This window comes from Hyla sarda, chromosome 6 (genome assembly GCF_029499605.1).
Source record: "Hyla sarda isolate aHylSar1 chromosome 6, aHylSar1.hap1, whole genome shotgun sequence".
Lineage (NCBI taxonomy): Eukaryota > Metazoa > Chordata > Amphibia > Anura > Hylidae > Hyla > Hyla sarda.
Window position 1 is genome coordinate 29,230,025 of NC_079194.1, and position 17,393 is coordinate 29,247,417.

Sequence of the window (17,393 nt, forward strand, 5' to 3'; positions counted from 1 at the left end):
TGCGGCGATTCCGGGTCAATCGGGTCTCCAGTGACCCGGTGACCCGGAATTACTGGCTGGTCGGGGCCGTCTCTGACGGCCTCGAACAGCCATAGCCAGCAGGGGTGAGGTGGCACTGGTGCCACCTCACGATCGCCCTGATTCGTCGGCTGATTTACCGACCGACCAATCAGGGCACCTGCTGCGGGTGTCACTCCCGCAACCCGATCCACCCCTCTTCCGGAGGACGTGAGCGGGTGCGGGACGTGCACCCCGGGAGCTGGGGACCCCGATCCCCAGCATCCCTGTTGGGATCGGGGCCCCAGGAGCGGCGGCGGCAGCGGCGAGGGACTGACCTGCAGCGTCGATCAGCAGTAGGAGGTGAGTGACAGCCTCCTGCTGTTGCTTAGCAACAGCTCCCAGCATGCAAAAAGGGCATGCTGGGAGCTGTAGTTACGAAACAGCAGGAGGCAGACCACCACAACTCCCAGCATTCCCTTATGGGCATGCTGGGACTTATAGTTTTGCAACAGCTGGAGGCACATTTTTTCTATGGAAAAGTGTACCTTCAGCTGTTGTATAACTACAACTCCCAGCTTGCACAAACAGCTAAAGTGCATGCTGGGAGTTGTAGTGGTGCATCTGCTGGTTGCATAACTACAACTCCCAGCATGCCCGTTGGCTGTCGGTGACTGCTGAGAGTTGTAGTTTTGCAACAGCTGAAGGCACACTGAGTTAAGTAGCAAACCAGTGTGTCTCCAGCTGTTGCATAACTACAATCCCCAGCATCCCCAGCCAAAGTAGTATGCCTCCTGCTGTTGCATAACTACAAGTCACAGCATGCCCTTCCACTGTCTGTACATGCTGGGGGTTGTAGCTTTTGCAACAGCTGAAGGCACACTGGTTGCAAAACACTGAGTTTGTTACCAAACTCGGTGTTTCACAACCAGTGTGTCTCCAGCTGTTGCAAAACTACAACTCCCAGCATGCACTGATAGACCGTACATGCTGGGAGTTGTAGTTTTGCAACAGCTGGCTGTTTCTCCCCCCCCAATGTGAACGTACAGGGTACACTCACATGGGTGGAGGTTTACAGTAAGTATCCGGCTGCAAGTTTGAGCTGCGGCAAATTTTCTGCTGCAGCTCAAACTGCCAGCGAGAAACTACTGTGAACCCCCGCCCGTGCGCCTGTACGCTAAAAACACTACACTACGCTACACTAGCACAAAATAAAATAAAAAGTAAAAAACACTACATATACACATACCCCCACACAGCCCCCCTCCCCAATAAAAATGAAAAACGTCTGGTACGCCACTGTTTCCAAAACGGAGCCTCCAGCTGTTGCAAAACAAGTACTCCCAGTATTGCCACTGACTGTCCAAGCATGCTGGGAGTTTTACAACAGCTGGAGGCACCCTGTTTGGGAATACTGGCGTAGAATACCCCTATGTCCACCCCTATGCAAGTCCCTAATTTAGGCCTCAAATGCGCATGGCGCTCTCACTTTGGAGCCCTGTCCTATTTCAAGGCAACAGTTTAGGGTCACATATGGGGTATCGCCGTACTCGGGAGAAATTGTGTTACAAATTTTGGGGGGTATTTTCTGCTATTACCCTTTTTAAAAATGTAAAATTTGGGGGAAATCAAGCATTTTAGGTTAAAAAAAAATATTTTTTTTTACATATGCAAAAGTCGTGAATCACCTGTGGGGTATTAAGGTTCACTTTACCTCTTGTTATGTTCCCCGAGGGGTTTAGTTTCCAAAATGGTATGCCATGTGTTTTTTTTTTTTTTTGCTGTTCTGACACCATAGGGGCTTCCTAAAGGTGACATGCCCCCCAAAAACCATTTGTCGCTCCTTCCCTTCTGAGCCCTCTACTGCGCCCGCCGAACAATTTACATAGACATATGAGGTATGTGCTTACTCGAGAGAAATTGGGTTTCAAATACAAGTAAAAATGTTCTCCTTTTTACCCCTTGTAAAAATTCCAAAATTGGGTCTACAAGAACATGCGAGTGTAAAAAATGAAGATTTTGAATTTTCTCCTTCACTTTGCTGCTATTCCTGTGAAACACCTAAAGGGTTAATACACTTACTGAATGTCATTTTGAATACTTTGGGGGGTGCAATTTTTATAATGGGGTAATTTGTGGGGTATTTCTAATATGAAGACCCTTCAAATCCCCTTCAAAACTGAACTGGTCACTGAAAAATTGTGAGTTTGAAAATTTTGGGAAAAATGTAAAAATTGCTGCTGAACTTTGAAGCCCTCTGATGTCTTCCAAAAGTAAAAACTCATCAATTTTATGATGCAAACATAAAGTAGACATATTGTATATGTGACCCAAAATATTTTTTATTTTGAATATCTATTTTCCTTACAAGCAGAGAGCTTCAAAGTTAGAAAAATGCAAAATTTTCATTTTTTTCATCAAATTTGGGGATTTTTCACCAAGAAAGGATGCAAGTTACCACAAAAAATTACCACTATGTTAAAGTAGAATATGTCACGAAAAAACTATCTCAGAATCAGAATGATAAGTAAAAGCATTCCAGAGTTATTAATGTTTAAAATGACAGTGGTCAGAATTGCAAAAAATGCTCTGGTCCTTAAGGTGTAAAATGGCCTGGTCCTTAAGGGGTTAAAGGGGTTATCCAGGAAAAAAACTTTTATATACATATTACTTCTATTAAAAAATCTTAATCCTTTCAGTACTTATGAGCTGCTGAAGTTAAGGTAGTTATTTTCTGTCTAAGTGCTCTCTGATGACACATGTCTTGGGAACCGCCCAGTTTAGAAGCAAGTCCCCATAGTAAACCTCTTCTAAACTGGGTGGTTCCTGAGACACATGTCATCAGAGAGCACTTAGACAGAAAATAACAACCTTAAGTTCAGCAGCTCATAAGTACTGAAAGGATTAAGATTTTTTAATAGAAGTAATTTACAAATCTGTTTAACTTTCTGTAGCCAGTTGATATATAAAAAAAAGTTTTTTCCTGGATAACCCCTTTAACCATTTTGATGCCATGACCCATGCTCACATGATCACATCATCGAAAGCGGTTACGTGCTTTGGGGACACTCATCAGACCCCCCTAGGTGTGATTGCTGGGGTCCGATGAGTAAAGATGGCAGCCAGTGGTTTCATCACCTTAGATTAGAATAATTGGAATTTTTATAATTAGGCATGATTTTTTTAAAAAAATATTTCACATTTTTTTTTACTTAAATGGGTAATCCGGTGGAAAACTTTTTTTTTTTTAAGTCAACTGGTGCCAGAAAGTTAAACAGATTTGTAAGTTAATTCTATTAAAAAATCTTAATCCTTCCAGTACTTATTAGCTTATTATTTTCTTTTTGGAACACAGTGCTCTCTTTTGACATCACAAGCACAGTGCTCTCTTCTGACATCTCTGTCCATTTTAGGAACTGTCCAGAGCAGCATATGTTTGCTATGGGGATTTTCTCCTAATCTGGACAGTTCCTAAAATAGACAGATATGTCAGCAGAGAGCACTGTGGTTGTGATGTCAGCAGAGAGCTCTGTGTTCTAAAAAGAAAACAATGTCTTCTGTAGTATTCAGCAGCTAATAAGTACTGGAAGGATTAAGAATTTTCAATAGAAGTAATTTACAAATCTGCTTTACTTTCTGGCACCAGTTGATTTAAAAAAAAAAAAAAAAAATTCCACTGGAGTACCCCTTTAAAACACATAAGTTCCAAAAGAAAATCAAAGATCTACTCTGTGAACCTAAATCATAAACACCAAAGAAATAAGCGTATAGTGATCAAAGTAGAGTAATAAAAATTGATTTTTATTAAACACAATATGCTCAAAGATCATACATTTAAAAACATCTAAAAAGTGTTGACACCCCGGATGAAGCCCTGAGCGAAACGTTGGGTGTTGGAGGCACACACTCTTATATTGAGTTATTTCAGTGTACTTTTACCTTTATTCTCTTGCACTATGCCTTTTTATCCTTCTCTGGATAGCAATCATCATGATTTATATACACCCTGTATGTTGATATTGTGTCACTTTATTTATTTTTTTGAAATATCGCTATTGCTAATCTATGTACATTGACTATATATACCTCAGCTACTAGCTGCATTTTCCTTGTGTGTAGCCTCCCATTTAGTCGGTCCTCCAGCACCATGCTACCGTGCATTTTTTAGATGTTTTTAAATGTATGTTTTTTGAGCATATGTGTTTCATAAAAATCTATTTTTTATAACTCTACTTTGATCGCTATATGCCTATTTCTTTGGTGTTTATGACTTTCTCTAATACTTTAAAGGGGTACTCCACTGGAAAACATTATATATATATATATATATATATATATATATATATATATATATATCTGTATCTATCTATCTATCTATCTATCTATCTATGTATCTATCTATATATATAGAAAACTCCAAGAGAGCAGCACTCCTAGGGTCAATTCAGTGATGATAGGGTGCGTCCAGTTGCTACAGATCCCGGTTACGAATCCCTCCAAATAAAAAAACGAAAGGCAACCGCACTCCCATATGTTGCAAAAAAAGGGGGTCTTTATTCACACAAACGTGAAGGTGGCGACGTTTCGGCTAGCTCACCTAGCCATTATCAATATATATATAACAATATATATATTTTTTTTAAATCAACTGGTGCCAGAAAGTTAAACAGATTTGTAAATTACCTCCATTAAAAATTCTCAATCCTTCCAGTACTTATCAGATGCTGTATGATACACAGGAAGTTATTTTCTTTTTTAATTTCCTTTTGGTCTGACCACAGTGCTCTCTGCTGACACCTCTGTCCATGTCAGGAACTGTCCAGAGCAGGAGAGGTTTGCTATGGGGATTTGCTCCTGCTCTGGACAGTTCCTAAAATGGACAGAGGTGTCAGCAGAGAGCACTGTGGTCAGACAGAAAGGAAATTCAAAAAGAAAAGAACCCAGAACATTAATAGCGTAGCAACTAATTCCCTGGTTGGGGTCACCCTATTTAGAAGGTGGGTACCCCAAAATGCAGGGACAGAGGTCTAGGTGACAGGGCCACACTTATCCCTGCCCCAAGTGACACTGCTCTTGACCCATTGTTCCATTTGTTTACTATTTTTCCAATGCTTGGACAACAAGCATATTAATCTTGTTTTGTTAATCCTATATTATCATTAGCTAATGGCATTTTTAATGGAATAGAATTAAATCCCCACTTCGGAAATACTTGTGGAAATTTTGGATGGGTTCCACTTACAGTAGCCTCCTCTGGAATGGGGCTTAACCCCTTAAAGCGGTATTCAAGGCCAAAACTTTTTTTAATATATCAACTGGCTCCGGAAAGTTAAACAAATTTGTAAATTACTTCTATTAAAAAAATCTTAATCCTTCCAATAGTTATTAGCTTCTGAAGTTGAATTGCTGTTTTCTGTCTAACTGCTCTCTGATGACACGCCTTGGGAGCTGTGCAGTTCCTATGGGGATATTCTCCCATCATGCACAGCTCCAGGGACGTGACATCATCATTGAGCAGTTAGACAGAAAACTTCAGAAGCTAATAACTATTGGAAGGATTAAGATTTTTTAATAGAAGTTATTTACAAATCTGTGTAACTTTCCGGAGCCAGTTGATATATACAAAAAAAGGTTTTGCCTGGAATACCCCTTTAAGGACCGGGGTGTTTTCCGTTTTTGCATTTTCATTTTTTTGCTCCTTGCCTTTAAAAAATCCTAACTCTTTCAATTTTGCACCTAAAAATCCATATTATGGCGTACTTTTTTGCACCACCAATTCTACTTTGTAATGACGTCAGTCATTTTGCCCAAAAATCTACGGTGAAACGAAAAAAAAAATCATTGTGAGACAAAATTGAAAAAAAAAAAACGCTGTTCTGTAAATTTTGGGGGCTTCCGTTTCTATGTAGTAAATTTTTCGGTAAAAATGACACCTTTTCTTTATTCTGTAGGTCCATACGGTTAAAATGATCCCCTACTTATATAGGTTTGATTTTGTCGTACTTCTGGAAAAAATCATAACTACATGCAGGAAAATGTATACGTTTAAAATTGTCATCTTCTGACCCCTATAACTTTTTAATTCTTCCGCGTATGGGGCGGTGTAAATTTTTGCACCGTGATCTGAAGTTTTTAACAGTACCATTTTTGCATTGATAGGACTTATTGATCGCTTTTATTCATTTTTTCATGATATAAAAAGTGACCAAAAATGCACTATTTTGGACTTTGAATTTTTTTTGCGTGTACGCCATTGACCGTGCGGTTTAATTAATTATATATTTTTATAATTCTGACATTTCCGCACGCGGCAATACCACATATTTTTATGTTTATTTTTATTTACACCGTGTTTTTTTTGGGGGGGGAAAGGGGGGTGATTCAAACTTTTATTATGGAAGGGGTTAAATGATCTTTGATAAACTATTTTTTTCACTTTTCTTTTGCAGTGTTATAGCTCCCATAGGGACCTATAACACTGCACACACTGATCTTTTACATTGATCAGTGGTTTCTCATAGGAAACCAGTGATCGATGATTCTGCCGCTTGACTGCTCATACCTGGATCTCAGACACTGAGCAGTCATTCGGCGATCGGACAGCGAGGAGGCAGGTAGGGACCCTCCAGCTGTCCTGTAAGCTGTTCGGGATGCCACGATTTCGCCGCAGCTATCCCGAACAGCCCACTGAGCTAACCGGCATACTTTCACTTTCACTTTAGACGCGGTGTTCAACTTTGAACGCCACGTCTAAAGGGTTAATAGCGTGCGGCACCGCAATCAATGCCGCTCTATTAGCCACGGGTCCCGGCCGTTGTTAGAGGCTGGGCCCGACCCGGGAGCGGACACATGACGTTCCAGTACGTCATGTGTCCTTAAGGGGTTAAAGGGGTACTTTTTTTTTTTAATCAAGTGGAACAGATTGGTAAATTACTTCTATTCAAAAATCTTAATCCTTCCTGTACTTATCAACTGCTGTATATTACAGAGGAAGTTATTTTCTTTTTGAATTTCCTTTCTGTCTGACCACAGTGCTCTCTGCTGACGCCTCTATCCATTTTAGGAACTGTCCAGATTAGGAGCAAATCCCCATAGCAAACCTATCCTGCTGTTTGATTCGCGGCGAGGAGAGGTATCTAAGTGGCTGTAGAATGTATACAGTGAAGAGAGTAATACTTACCAGTGAGGAGATGATAAGTATCACTCTCTTCACTGTATACATTCTACAGTCATATAGATGACTGAGGTCAACTAGCACTAATCAGCACTAATTGACTCCTTCCTTGCTGGGCTTTACTCATGGCTGTCAGTCGCGAGCAAGGCTCAGCCCTGACGAAACTTTTGAACATTGCCAGGTTTGGGTCACACGAACCACGTGAGCAAAACCTTGGCAATGTTCGAAAGTTCCGTGAACCCCCCAAAGTTCAGAACGAATCTGGGTTTTGATGGGGCTCGGCTCACTCAACTCTAATCAATGCGAATCCGCTGCAAGCAGAATCCACATAGAATTGAGGAAATTCCGTAGAGTGAACAGGCCCAAAGTGTTTTGTCTTAGGGTCCCTTTTTTCATTGGATTATTAATTTACTTAGCAGTGCCCCACATAGTCTTGAGACAACAGATCCTCCATCTTGGGTTCTTTCTTGTTGACGGTTCTACCAGCATTTTGCAATAACGCATTGAAACTGTGTCGTGAAAAATTGGAAGTCCTTAGTAAATTTTGTGGAAAAGAGAGAAGGAACAAGACAGTGGCCCTGATTTACTAAGAGTGGAGTGTAGTTTTCTTTGTGGGTTTTAATCCCCTATAATTGTTTCTCCATGATATTTACTAAGGTTTTCCTACATTTTGCACTTTTCTCTACATTTTCCTTTTTTTACACATTCTCTGATCTATCGGGTTTTCCTTGGCTGAAATCCACCACATTTTCCGTGGAAACCTTAGTAAACATGTTGTTTTTTTGTGAAAAAGTCTGGAACACGCCACTTTTCCTGACGGTCACACACCCTTTTTTACGATTTCTTAGTAAAATGGAGAGTTAGTCAGGGTTTTTTCAATTCTGGCACAAATTCTGGCGCAGACAGAATTTCTAGCGCAATGCGTCAAAATCTGGCGCACAAACCGACAAAACATGTCGGGTTTGCAATAGTAAATGAGGGCCAGTGTGTTAGATGTTACTGCCATCAATTCTTACAAGCAGCTTCAGAAGCTTCTCATTTCCGTTCTGTTCTCCAGTGTTTCCCAACCAGTGTTTCTCCAGCTGTTGCAAAACTACACCTTGTAAAACACTGATTTACTCTGAAGTGTCCCGTGTGATTTCTTACCAAAATTTGCAGAAATATAAGGTCCTATCTGAGGAGACGTATATTAGACTTATTTTTTGCATCATTTAAGTTGCCATGTGCAACAGAAAAGATTAAGATAATATTATCAGGACATGTTGGGAATTGTAGCTTTGCAACAGCTGGGGGCACATTGTTTGGGAAAAACTTACTCTGAAGTGTCCCGTCAGATTTCTTACCAAAATGAGCATTAATGTCAGATTGGACACATCTGTTGACAAGATAATATTATCAGGACATGTTGGGAGTTGTAGTTCTGCAACAGCTGGAGGCACACTGCTTGAAAAACACTAACTTACTCTAAAGCAGTGGTCCTCAAACTGTGGCCCTCCAGATGTTGCAAAACTACAACTCCCAGCATGCCTGGACAGCCAACGGCTGTCCAGGCATGCTGGGAATTGTAGTTTTGCAACATCTGGAGGGCCACAGTTTGGGGATCACTGCTCTAAAGTTTTCCTACATAATTTGTACCAAAATTTGCATAAATACAAGTTTGGACACATCTGTTGGTCCTAGCCGAGGAGGCATAGGATAGAATTATTTTTTATTTGCAACAGAAAAGAACAAAGATCATCATTATGAGGACATGCTGTGAGTTGTAGTTCACAACAGCTGGAGGCACACCGGTTGTAAAACACTCACTCTAAAGTGTCCCATCAGAGTTCTTACAAAAATTTGCAGAAATGTAACACTGTCCACGTCTGTTGATAAGAGGATCAGGGCATGCTGGGAGTTGTAGCTTTGCAACAGCAGGAGGCACTCTGTTTGGAAAACAATTTCCCTGAAGTGTCCCGCCAGAGTTCTTACCAAAATTTGCCGAAAATGAAAGGTTGTACACATTTGTTGGTCCTATCTGAGGAGACATTTAGTAGACTAATTTTTCATAATTTAAGTTGCCATGTGCAAAAGACAAAAACAAGATAATATTATCAGGACATGTTGGGAGTTGTAGTTTTTCAACAGCTGGAGGCTCACTGGTTGGGAAAAATTATCTTATTCTGAAGTGTCCCGTCAGAGTCCTTACCAAAATTTGCTGAAATTTTAGATTGGACACATCTGTCGGTAAGATAATATTATCAGGACATGTTGGGAGTTGTAGTTCTGCAACATCTGGAGGCACACTGTCTGGAAAACACTGACTTACTCTTAAGTGTTCCTTCAGAGTTCTTACCAAAATTTGCTAAAAATGTAAGGTTGGACACATCTGATGTGACATATATTAGACTTATTTTTATTTTTTTAATCATTTAAGTTGCATATGCAACAGAAAAAAACAAGATAGCATTACTAGGACATGTTGGGAGTTGTAGTTTTGCAACAGCTGGAGGCACACTGTCGGGAAACACTTAATCTGATGTGCCTTGTCAGAGCTCTTACCAAAATTTGCAGAAATATAAGGTTGGACACATATGTTGATCCTATCTAATGTATTAGACTTATTTTTCATCGTTTAAGTGGCTGTATGCAACAGAAATGGACAAGATAATATTACTAGGAAATGCTTAGAGTGGTAGCTTTGCAACAGCTGGAGGCACATTGTTCGAAAAAACCACAGTGCTCTCTGCTGACCTCTGCTGTCTGTTTTAGGAACTGTCCAGAGCAGGAGAAAATCCCCATAGCAAACATATGCTGCTCTGGACAGTTCCTAAAATGGACAGCAGAGGTCAGCAGAGAGCACTGTGGTCATGACATCACAGGAAATGCATTTCTTTTTTGGATTTCTCTTTAGTATACAGCCCCCAAAAAGTACGGGAAGGATTAAGATTTTTTTTTTTTTTTTTTTAATAGAAGTGATTTACAAATCTGTTTAACTTTCTGGCACCAGTTGATAAAAAAAATATATATAAAAAAAATATAAAAAAAAGTTTTCCACCGGAGTACCCCTTTAAGTGGCCGTATGCAATAGATAAAAATAAGATATCATCAGGGCATGCTGGGAGTTGTAGTTTCGGCAATGACTGAAGTCCTACAGCAGTGGTCTCCAACCTGCGGACCTCCAGATGTTGCAAAACTACAACTCTCAGCATGCCCGGACAGCCGTTGGCTGTCCGGGCATGCTGAGAGTTGTAGTTTTGCAACATCTGGAGGTGCGCAGGTTGAAGTCCACTGTCCTGCAGGTTTCAGATAACTTGTGTACACAATGTAATACCTGTAAGGATTGGCGGCGAGTGTATATAACATGTAAGGCCATTACGTTCCTTACGTTACATACGATCTTCTCTGTGAATCTCTTATTCAGTTCAGGTTTTATTTTGCAAATATCTATTTCCTTCTTGAGAGGTCCCCTGGGTTGGCATCAGACGAGCCTCTTGATCTGGCAAAGGAGAAGATTTTAACAGGGAATACACAATTTATATGCAGTAATAAGGAGCCGCTCCCGCCTGCCTCCCCCACCATCGCTCCGCTCTACGAGATGAAATAAGGGACTGAGGACGCAGCTCTCCCTGATATTTTAGATTTTTCTGTTCTTCGTCTAGTTTCAGGCTCCTACTCGTACAGACTGACAAAGGAGTGAAGAATTAAAGGGATCAGTCTACAGGGGACATCATAAGGTTCTCAGTCACATTAGTCTATCTTAAAGGGCCCGAATGTTGGCAAAGTGCATTTAAGGCGGTTATCTAGAATGTCTGTCTACTGTATATGGGGGGGGGGGGGGGGGGGGGGCTATTGAATGGATTAAAAGGATGGGGGAAAGGAAAGACTTCTACTTCCTGCTAAATCCAGAATCAATCGATCTCATAATCTATCTATCTCATATCTATCTATCTATCTCATATCTATCTATCTCATATCTATCTATCTCATATCTATCTATCTATCTCATATCTATCTATCTCATATCTATCTCATATCTATCTATATATCTATCTCATATCTATCTATCTCATATCTATCTCATATCTATCTATCTATCACATCTCTATATATCTATCTCATATATATCTATCTCATATCTATCTATCTATCTATCTCATATCTATCTATCTATCAACCACATATCTATTTATTTATCTCATATCTTTCTATCTCTGTATCTATCTATTTCTTATCTAGCTATCTATCTATCTATGTATCTCATATCTATCTATCTATATATCTATCTATCTCATATCTATCTATCTATCTATCTATCTATCTCATATCTATATATCTCATATCTATCTATCTCATATCTATCCATCTATCTAAATAGCAGCAACTTTTGTTTTATTCTGTGCTGCCCGTATTTCTCCTTTATCTATCTATCTATCTATCTATCTATCTCATATCTATATCTATCTATTTAACTATCTATCTATCTCATATCTATCTCATAATCCATCTATCTATCTCATACCTATCCATCTATCTCATACCTATCTATCTCATATCTATCTATTTATCTATCTATCTATCTCATATCTATCTATCTATTTATCTCATATCTATATATCTATCTATCTATCTATCTGTCTGTCTGTCTGTCTGTCTATCTATCTATATATCTCATATCTATCTATCTATCTATCTATCTATCTATCTCTCTCATATCTATCTATCTCATATCTATCTATCTAATATATATCTATCTATCTCATATCTATCTATCTAATATCTATCTATCTAATATCTATCTATCTATCTCATATCTATCTATCTCATATCTATCTAATATCTATCTATCTATATTATCTATCTAATATCTGTCTATCTAATATCTATCTATTTATCTATCTATCTATCTCCTATCTATCTATCTCATATCTATCTACCTAATATCTATCTATCTATCTATCTATCTACAATGCAAAAAATACTGCAGCACTCCAGTAGATAGGTGAAAAAAACTTGCAGAAGTGATTTATTCCATCATGGTGCAATAGGCAATGTTTCAGCTGCAGGCATGTAAGTGACCTAGGACTCCTAGTGAATTGCACCCACCTTCTATCTCCACCAACGGTGTGCTGCTACCTTCTGTGTTTTCTATCTATCTATCTATCTATCTATCTATCTCACATCTCTCTCTCAATACATATCCATCTACAGGTATACTGCCCTATATCCTTCCATCCTCTGTATACACCTGTACAGACATACACACAGTCAGGTCTGCGTTCTCCGCTTTACATTCATACACAGTCCGGTTATTAATTTGCGCCGCTGGCGGTGGCGGAGTCGGTCCTGGATGGGATCGATGCTCTAATTACAGGTCTCTGATACATTCATTCTGCCCGTCTGGTAACATCACGGTGATAATTACTGAGATTTGGCATAGAGCGGAGTATAAACACGGCCAATAAATTCCATCTTGGGCCGGTGTGTGACAGGACAGCTGACAGCTCCCATTTACTGGCTGCCATTGTAGTCGAAGTGAACGAGGTGCTAGGGCGAAGGGGTCAGGGGCAGCTCAATACCTGCCTGCTATCTACAGGACCAATTACCTGTCGGAAAGAATCAGTGTGACAGCTTTTAACAGGAGCACCATCTGCTGGCCGACTTGGGGAACTGCATTGATAAGTCTATGGATGCATTGTATGTTCTGCAAAGGCAAAAACTTTTACTGCAATTAAAATATATATATTTTTTATTATTTTATTTATTATTATTATTATTATTATTATTATTATTATTATTATTTTTCTAAAAGCCATTGCTATAGCTTTCTCCTGTTCTATCTTTGTACCTTTGCACAAAAAGGGTGCAAACTATTTAATTTAAAACACATGCAAATTCCCATTCTGTTTTCCAAAGGGGGCTAGATTTTTGAGTGGAATAGCTGCTATCTGGGGTTTATTTTTAGGCGTTATTTGTCACATTCTCCAAAGCGCGTCATGGTGGCATGACATGTACTTCTGAGAGCAGAGGCAAGATATAATGTTTTGATCACAGTTCAGCAATACGGTCCCCCCCCCCCCCCCCTCTTCCCTAATCCTCTGGAAATTGAGTCTTATGGCAACATGTAGCTGCTATTTTGGGTAACGCGACAGTGGGAGCTGCTGGGAGTTTTAATTGTCTCTAAAAACCAGATAATAAAATACAGAAACCCGATGGAAAAAAATAACCAAATTTATAATGACCTGTCAGCTAAAAATGCCTACTGGTATAGAGAAGGGGTATTTATTAAAATTAATGATTATGTTTGTATAGTTACAAAGTAATTGTTCTAGGGCAGTGTTTTCCAACCAGTGTGCCTCCGGCTGTTGCAAAACTACAACCCCCAGCATGCCCGGACAGCATGGGAGTTGTAGTTTTGCAACAGCTGGAGGCACACTGGTTGAAAAACATTGCTCTAGGACAGTGGTCTGCAACCTGCGGACCTCCAGATGTTTCAAAACCACAAATCCTAGCATGCCCGGACAGCCGTTGGCTGTCCGGGCATGCTGGGAGTTGTGGTTTTTCAACATCTGGAGGTCCGCAGGTTGAAGACCACTGCTCTAGGGAGTTCACACATGCCTTGGTATACTATTTATCAATGAAACTGCCAGCAGCCATATTAAAGAGTAAAGAAAAGAGGAGCTACGTGGCAAAAAGTTAGTAATTTAATCATATTAATGAGTAAGGAGGAATTTAAGAGGTTAAATGGCAATACGTAGGAGAGCACATCGCTGCTTACAGTAGAATAGCAGGGACTGCTATCATAATGACAGTCCCTGTACTCTTTGTACTGTGCATATTCAGCTGATCGGACACCGGGAGGGCCCTTACCTGCCTCCTCGGTGTCCGATCGACGAATGACTGCTCCGTGCCTGAGATCCAGGCAGGAGCAGTCAAGCGCCGATAACACTGATCACAGGCGTGTTAATACACGCCAGTAATCAGCATAGGAGATCAGTGTGTGCAGTGTTATAGGTCCCTATGGGATAACAATGATCAGTGTGTGCAGTGCTATAGGTCCCTATGGGACCTATAACACTGCAAAAAAAATGTAAAAAAAAAGTGTTAATAAAGGTAATTTAACCCCTTCCCTAATAAAAGTTTGAATCACCCCCCTTTTCCCATAAAAAAATAAAACAGTGTAAAAAAAATAAATAAATAAACATATGTGGTATCTCCGCGTGTGTAAATGTCCGAACTATAAAAATATATAATTAATTAAACCGCACGGTCAATGACGTACGCGCAAAAAAAATTCCAAAGTCCAAAAAAGCGTATTTGGGTCACTTTTTATACCATTAAAAAAATGAATAAAAAGTGATCAAAAAGTCCGATCAAAACAAAAATCATACCAATAAAAACTTCAGATCACGGCGCAAAAAAATGAGTCCTCATACCGCCCTGTACGTGGAAAAATAAAAAAGTTATAGGGGTCAGAAGATGACATTTTTAAAAGTATAAATTTTCCTGCATGTAGTTATGATTTTTTCCAGAAGTGCGCCTAAATCAAACCTATATAAGTAGGGGATCATTTTAACCGTATGGACCTACAGAATAATGATAAGGTGTAATTTTTACCGAAATATGCACTGCGTAGAAACGGAAGCCCCCAAAAGTTACAAAATGGCGTTTTTTTTTCCGATTTTGTCGCACAATGATTTTTTTTTCCGTTTCGCCGTGCATTTTTGGGTAAAATGACTAATGTCACTGCAAAGTAGATTTGGCGACGCAAAAAATAAGCCATAATATGGATTTTTAGGTGGAAAATTGAAAGGGTTATGATTTTTAAAAGGTAAGGAGGAAAAAACTAAAGTGCAAAAACGGAAAAACCCTGAGTCCTTAAGGGGTTAAAAGGGTTATCCAGGAAAAAAACTTATATATATATATATATATATATATATATATATATATATATATATATATATATATATATATCTCAACTGGCTCCGGAAAGTTAACCAGATTTGTAAATGACTTCTATAAAAAAATCTTAATCCTTCCAATAATTATCAGCTGCTGAAGTTGAGTTCTTCTTTTCTGTCTGGCAACAGTGCTCTCTGCTGACATCTCTGCTTGTCTTGGGAACTGCTCAGAGTAGAAGAGGTTTGCTTCTACTCTGGACAGTTTCTGAGACAGGTGTCATCAGAGAGCCCTTAGACAGAAAAGAACAACTCAACTTCAGCAGCTCACAAATACTGAAAGGATTAAGATTTTTTAATAGAAGTAATTTACAAATCTGTTTAACTTTCTGGAGCCAGTTGATATATAAAAAACTTTTTTTCCTGGAATACCCCTGCGACAATGCATAATATATAGAACTTTGCTGCTTTTGATAGAGTAGCAGAGACAGCTATTAAAATGACAAGAGTCCCTGCTTTCTATGTAGTTTTCGTGACATCATGGAAACTATGTACAGTGCAGAAGGCGTATGTAGTGGCACACAGTATGGCCACTTACCTCTGTGTAAGCACATGGCTGCTGATTGTAGAATAGCAGGGACTCCTGTCAAACTGGCAGGACTCCCGGCTCTTCTAATTGCGAAATACAGAAACAGACAGGAGAAAATAAATATTTTTACACTACATAGGTTGAGTTGGCATGTATACAGAATATACCTGGTTGCTCAGCAACTAGATCTGCCCGGAGCGAATCACAAAAAAATTGGATTCAAATAAAAAACCATATTTTGTTTTGTAAAATTCAGTCTCATTTGTTCCAAATTGATTCAGTCATTAAATGCGTTAACTTTATTGTACAGGTTATAAAAGTTAAAAGGATATAAACATAGGCGTGCACAGCCTATTGCATTAGAGTGTGCACCCTAAAGCACAAACTCACGCCGCGCGAGTGCTTGTATGGATATATATATATATATATATATATATATATATATATTTTTTTTTTTTTTTTTTTTTTTTTTTCTGGATCGGCTGGGAAACAAATGCATGGCAAGGCAGTGCAGCACGGGGGTGACAGAGCCTCAAGTTTGAGGCTTGATTAGGGTGTGTCCAGGCACACCAGACACACCCCGTGTGCACGCCTATGGATATAAAAGTTAAAAGGATACACTGTTTACGAGTCATTTAGTATCGGTTTGTTTGTTTACTTAATGAATTGTATTTACTATTTACCTATTTATTTAGTTTATTTTTAGTTTCTTTATTAAATAATGAAATGTGTTACTCAATAGGAAGCATTTCATATTCTAGGTCAGTGGTCTCCAACCTGCGGACCTCCAGATGTTGCAAAACTACAACTCCCAGCATGCCCGGACAGCCAACGGCTGGAGGTCCGCAAGTTGAAGACCACTGTGGTAGGCTATGCTAGATTTGACGCATTCTTGTCTGCCTTAACCCCTTAAGGACCGGGGGTTTTTCCGTTTTTGCATTTTCGTTTTTTGCTCCTTGCCTTTAAAAAATCATAACTCTTTCAAATTTGCACCTAAAAATCCATATGATGGCTTATTTTTTGCGCAACCAATTCTACTTTGTAATGACATCAGTCATTTTGCCCAAAAATCTACGGTGAAGCGGGAAAAAAAATCATTGTGCGACAAAATTGAAAAAAAACGCTGTTTAGTAACTTTTGGGGGCTTCCGTTTCTACGTAGTACATTTTTCGGTAAAAATGACACCTGATATTTATTCTGTAGGTCCATACGATTAAAATGATACCCTACTTATATAGGTTTGATTTTGTCGGACTTCTGGAAAAAATCCTAACTACATGCAGGAAAATTAATACGTTTAAAATTCACACAGTTCTCTCTGCTGATGTTATTATAATAATAACGCTTTATTTATTGTTGTCCTAAGTGGGATTTGAACCCAAGGCCCCAAGGCAGCAGTGCTAACCACTAAGCCACCATGCTGCCCTTAGCATACATCTGCTATGCACGGTTGCTAAAATGGACAGAGATGTCAGCAGAGAGCACTGTGCTCGTGATGTCATCAGTGTTCCAAAAAGAAAGGAACTTCCTTTGTAGCATTCATCAGCTAATAAGTACTGGAAGGATTTAGATTTTTTAATAGAAGTAATTTACAAATATGTTTAACTTTCTGGCACCAGTTGATTAAAAAGAAAAAAGGTTTTCACCGGAGTACCCCTTTAACCTCTTAAGGACCCAGGACGTACGGGGACGTCCCCGCACCCTGGGCCTTAAGGACCCAGGACGTCCCCGTACGTCCTGGCGTTTTCCGGTCTCT